Raw genomic sequence first — 6,209 nt, 5'->3', positions numbered from 1 at the left:
TCTTTTTTTTTTTTTTTTTTTTTTTTTTGCGGTACGCGGGCCTCTCACTGTTGTGGCCTCTCCCGTTGAGGAGCACAGGCTCCGGACGCGCAGGCTCAGCGGCCATGGCTCACGGGCCCAGCCGCTCCGCAGCATGAGGGATCTTCCCGGACCGGGGCACGAACCTGCGTCCCCCGCATCGGTAGGCGGACTCTCAACCACTGCGCCACCAGGGAAGCCCTTGTTTTGTTTTTAATGCAGCTTGTAGAATAGTTGAGGGCTCTGGAGCACTCTCCAGTCACATTGGACTGAGTCCTCCTGACACTCATCTACATGGAACTTGAAACATCCCAGCCTGGTATACGGAGACCCAAGCACCTCCACTCCGCCCCCCTTCCATTCTTCTTCTTCTTTGTGTAATGCAGTCTTGATGCAGCTTAATGTGGAGCCCTTCAAGGACATATGGCCCATCACAACCTTGACCTCTCTGTCAGAATAGAACTTCCTGTTTTTTTCAGAGTTCTTCTGACCAAAGGCATCACCTACCTCTCTGACTAGTAATCTTTAGCTGGTGGACTGTCTGACCTGGCTATGTCACCTAGTAGGGTTGTCTCCCTCTGGGCTTTGAAGGAGACAACACCTGGATTCAAACTCTGGTTCTGCCACTTATTAGCTGTGGGACCTTGAGCAAATTACTCACATTTGCTGAGGTTCAGTTTCTCCACCCCCAACCAAACTCCTGATAACGTAGGGCGTGGTGAAAATTAAATGACATGAGAGGTGTAAAGTCACAGTGTACCTGGTATACAGTTTGTGCTCCATAAGTGATTGTAAATTTTTTACTTGAAAGATGGAATCTATGATTTGAACAACTTTTGCTTTCTCCACTGGAGATAACTGGAGATAACTAACTCATCAGCAGTGACTTGTTCTACCAGGGGAAATGCTCATCTTCGGCCCAAGGTTTGTATCTTTCTTGTCCCAAATCAAGAAATATGCCAACAGGTTTCATCACTCAGAAGTCTCACAAAGGGATGTCAAATTCTATTTCTGCAGTTTGGATGATGATATCTACCCTCATAGAGCTTTACAGTCCTTAGTTAGAGAAAGTAAAGCATGGCCCTGTGAAGTAGGTTATTTTTTTATTCCCAATTGACAGATGAAGGGACAGAGGGACACTTGCTGTGAAGGCATCACCCCAAGGCACCCTGTGTACAAAAGTAGAATAAGATGGAAAATAGGTTTTTTTTCCACTGGGCCCAGAGGTCAGAAGAATACAAGACCAACAAATACGCTTGCTGAGTAGAAACGGGATGACTGGGGAGGCTTAGCTAATTGGTAGGAGATGGACAGAAACTCTGAAGTCCATTATTTTGAAGAACAAAAGGAAAGCTCTAGGTTCAGTACTAAAATCTGAAAGTTAATCAATAACTTGGATTGTTAAAGTCATAACCAGCAGAGAAAACTCAGCAGGCATGATCGCTCACCATCAACTTAGTTTCAGAGGCTTAATGGCTCGCTGCTACTTGCAAAAATGTTTAATATCAATATATTAGCAGAAGGTAGAGGAAACAAGATGCTAACCTCCTCCTCAGTAGGCTCAGGAACCTGTTTGTGGACCTTCCAAAGCATTCCTCTAAATGAAGCAATAAGAAAATTCATTCATATATTTTATTCACTCATGTACGGCCTTATTTCTAGGTAATGCCTATCTGCTGGTAAAAACGGGAATATTGGTGCTACAAAGATCTGTAAGTCTGTTTGAGAAGTAGGGATTTTTTAAAGATATTTCGACCTTCTTTCTTCAAACAGTAGAGTACTTATGGGATGAAAGGAGTCTTGATAACTTAGTCTATTTAGGCTTAAAGATTACCATTTTGTTTTAACTTAGCATTCATGCTTAGCTTAGCATTTAAAGCCTTCCCACCTTCCCTTTCCAAACATATTTCCTGTTGTCCCTGTCACAAACGTAACCCTGCCTCACCTCATCCTCTAACCACTGGGGCTGCCAGCACTGGCCTTTTCCCATCCCTCCCTGCTGGACCTCCTACAGACCGTGAAGGTTCAAGAAGAATGCACCTTCTTGGGGAATCATTCCTGAACCCCAAGCCAGAAATCGGCTCTCCTTCTGTTGAATTCCTATAGTCTTTTCTCTGCACCTCTCAAATGGCAGATGCTCTGTCTTGCTTTGGTCGCAATTGTGGAACATATTTGACCTCCCTACTTTATTAAAAGCTTCCTGGGGGGTAGGATCCTTGTCTGGCCGGCCTTTGTAGTCTCTACCATGCTTTACACACAATAGGTGCTCAGTGGATATCTGTGGAATAAGTGAGTAAACCAAGGAACAAATGAATCCATGAATGGTTCTCATGTACACCAATTAATTTTCACATCAGTAGCTGTGACCACTGAGCAACTAGGTGATGAGTGATGCATCTGGAGCACAAAAAAGTTGACGGGCATGTTAAGGACCCACTATTTTGCTGTGAACAAGAAAAACTAAGATGGTGAAAACAAGAATAAATTTCCATGGAGCAAATGTTTGCATTCCCCACCCCCACTCCCATCACCAGCTGTTACAACTCCTGTAATTTATTGTTTACAGAGTAGCTCTTCTGTTACTGTTGTTTGTTTATTTTTGCTTTACTGTTCCTTCCTTTGAAGTTTAAAGGCAGATGTGAAAACACCGAAGGGTGCATGCGGTTGTTGTGGCTGGAGCTGGGCTCCCACATTTCAGGCACTTGGGGGTGTTTGTGAAGGTCATTCCTCTTCTCTGTGCTAAGCATAGAATGAAACATTCCTGACTTTCAAGATTAATCCAGGAGCCATCTTTCGGGAGAAGAGTGGGGCTCTTTGCCAACTAGTTTAAAATATTTTATGGCAAATACTCTACTATAGAAAAGGGGTCCTTTTGCCATTAATTTCTCAACATAGATATACTCTTTGTTGTAGTGAGAAATATTTCCCTTTGCAGTTTAAGCCGTGTTTCAAATGCAAAGATACCTAGTCCTGTTAAAGAGAAAACACTGGCTCTTCCGGGGTAACGTCAGGTGTAACTAAAGGCAGAAGCTGAGAAACAGTGCACGTCCTCCGAAGAGGTGCGCAGGCAGCCCAGGGCTGGGTGACTGGAGCAGACAGCTCAGACGCCGCAGGTAGCAGCCCAGCCTCTGAACAAAAGGAGTCCACACCTGGGGAGCAGACAAAGGAGGCCGCCTCGGCTACCCAAGTCCCAGTTCACACCGCCTGCCGCTGGGGACCCCTAGTGGCGACATGCCGCAAGCACAAGTGTTCCTGAATCTGAGATGCGGAGGGGTCCGGGGTAACACCGAGTTTCCCTGTTTGCCACTTAACTTGGGAGATCAGGCACACACTTATGGCATGGCTGTCAGCTACAACCTCTTTGACTTGAGAGAGAAGTGGGGAGGAAGAGAGAGACAGAGGTATTGAGAGAGAAAAAGAGAAATGAAGGCTTTTCTTTCTTTCTAAAGGAAAAAAAAATCAGAGTTCAGAAATTCAGTGATAGAGTTCAAAAACTCATTGAATATGCATTCTTCCACAGTTCAACTCTGGCTTTGTTCCCTGACTTTTTAGATAACAAAAATCTTTTCTACCCTCTATGTCCAAAGAGAAATCTAGGATAAACTAAACTGAAGAGAGCTCTAAGCCTACTCTGGGCAAATGTGTGCAGTGAGTTTGTTTTTCATGTCTTCTGGGGTACCTCTGGCTTTATGCTTTCATTATCGAAGTTTGCTTTCATAAAAGTATCAGATGGATTTGTTCTCTAACTTTTCACTCATTTATGCATTCACCATTTCACTCAGTGATGTTTATTGAGCACTCACCTGTGTCAGGGAGTACGCTAGGAAGAAAGTATGCTGGGAAGAAAGATAAGAGGAAAGCTACATTCTTGCCCTGGGGCATCCTACAGTATGATGCCTCTCCTCCTCCCTGGAACATTTACATTTTAGCTGGGACAAGGTTTTAAGCTACAAAAATTATCTCTAATTGGGAATTATAGGTATTACCTATGCTGGTGGCAACTTTAATTTCAGCATTTTTTTTTTAACAAAACATCCAAAATTAAGCCTTAAAGTCTGTTTCTAGATAATTGGCATTTTCTCATTCAGTTTTAGCTTGTCAGCTCAGAGAACTAAACATGATACTGTACTCTAAATGTTCTGTGCCCTCACCTCCCAGAAAAGTTCTGAATCAATATTCTCATTTCATTCCCTGTGGCAGCTACAGATTCAACACAACAGAAACAAACCTTTTTTTTTTTTTTTTTTTTTTAAGGAAGGAGGGTAAGTGGGCATTGGAAGAAAGCTAACAGACACAATATCTGGGCCAATTTTCTGATATAAGAAAACATATTTTAGCCTTTTGCAAATATTCCAGATTTGTTTGTAAAACAAGGTATGAAATGATTCTGGAAAAGTTGAATGTGTATCTATGCAGTCAGACAGACCCAGATTTCAATCTTAGTTTGTCATTTGTTAGCTGTGAGACCTTCAGCAAGTTACTTCATCTCAGTCTCCTGATCTTTAAAATGGGGTGAACAGTACTTACTTCAGAGTTTGTGAAGCCCAAATGAAACAACAGATGTAATACAGTGTCTACCACATAGAAGCCCAGTTAGGAGTTCTGGGTGTCTATTCCTCAGAGCAAAGCACAGTGTGCTTACACCTATCTCTCCAGAGTAGTCTGGAAGAATAATGGTCTGAGGCAAAAGTAATTTTCATCTCTACCTACCACTCCTATGTTCCATCACTTGTGTGAGATTACATTAAGACAGGTGAGAGAGGCCTGGGCTCTGGAGATAAATCAGAGTTCAAACCCTGATTCTGCTACATATCATGTGGTAACCTTGGACAAGGAGCTTAACTTTTCTTATTCTTAGGTAAAAGGCAATGATATTAGTGTATGCAACGTTATTTTAGTACTCAATAATATTTATGTCCAGCTGGAGAGAGGGTGACTTTGCTAGGTGGAGAGTGTTTCAGAATCTCCAGGGAGTGGCATGTATAATATTAAAAGTTTTACTCAAGTCCTCTCTCTCCCTCTCTCTCTCTCACACACACACACACACCCACACCCACACACACCCACACACACACACCCTACACAAGATGGCAATGCCTCACACTGAGACATTTTCCCACCAGCCTCTTTGGATAAGAATCCTGGTAGAATTTGAAAGTAGGGTTCAGGGTAAGAAGGTAGGCAGATTACATAAACTCTCTGTTAAATCTGGCCCCCATAAGAAAAAAGGGGAGAAAACTCATATTTGCTGACGACTACTATTGCTGCTACTTTTATCACCACTCAGGACGTTCCCTGCCACTAGTGATACAGAAAAATCACCTTCCACATAATAAGCATTTATTGTGCGCCAGGACCATGCTGTACATGTTAACCTATATTCACAACAATCCTGAAGTCAGAATCGTGAGCTCCATTTTCCATCTGGGGAAACTGAGGCCAAAAAACTTACATCACATCTTAAAATGAACTACAAACCTAGTGGTACGTATCAGCATCCTCACTTTATTTGGTTAAGAAAACCAAAAGTGAGAGAGGGTACATAATTTATCACGGTTACAGGCATCAATTTGAACCCCGCTTTGGCTGATTCTTTTCAGAACACATGAAAAGAAAATTGACTTTTTAGTGTTTGTTTGAAGTTTCTTTCTGCTTTTTTGGTAAACACTTTCCTGTTTGAGCCTTTTCTCAGGTGAGAAATGAAGTCTTTACATTTTCTTTGCTTTAAGCACTGGTGTTCCTCTATTTGAACCCAGAAGGACACTATCATTTTCCTTGCCTGAAACACACACCTTTGCACAGGCCGGGCTCTGGACAGTTCACAGGATGAGCTTGGGATCTGACTCCAAGGACCTGGGCAGGGACGGGCATAGTGTCGGGGATACTAAGGCATTTGCCCAAGTGAGGGGATTTCAGGGAACCACGAATGCTCCTGATCAAAAACTCCATCCTAGGGCTTCCCTGGTGGCGCAGTGGTTAAGAATCCGCCTGCCAATGCAGGGGACATGGGTTCAAGCCCTGGTCCAGGAAGATCCCACATGTCACAGAGCAACTAAGCCTGTGCGCCACAACTACTGAGCCTGTGCTCTAGAGCCCGCGAGCCACAACTACTGAGCCTGTGTGCCACAACTACTGAAGCCCACGCGCCTAGAGCCCGTGCTCCGCAACAAGAGAAGCCACCGCAATGAGAA

Source organism: Monodon monoceros, unplaced genomic scaffold (genome assembly GCF_005190385.1).
Source record: "Monodon monoceros isolate NGI ecotype Baffin Bay Population unplaced genomic scaffold, NGI_Narwhal_1 Super_Scaffold_2, whole genome shotgun sequence".
Lineage (NCBI taxonomy): Eukaryota > Metazoa > Chordata > Mammalia > Artiodactyla > Monodontidae > Monodon > Monodon monoceros.
This window is presented reverse-complemented; position numbering follows the sequence as displayed.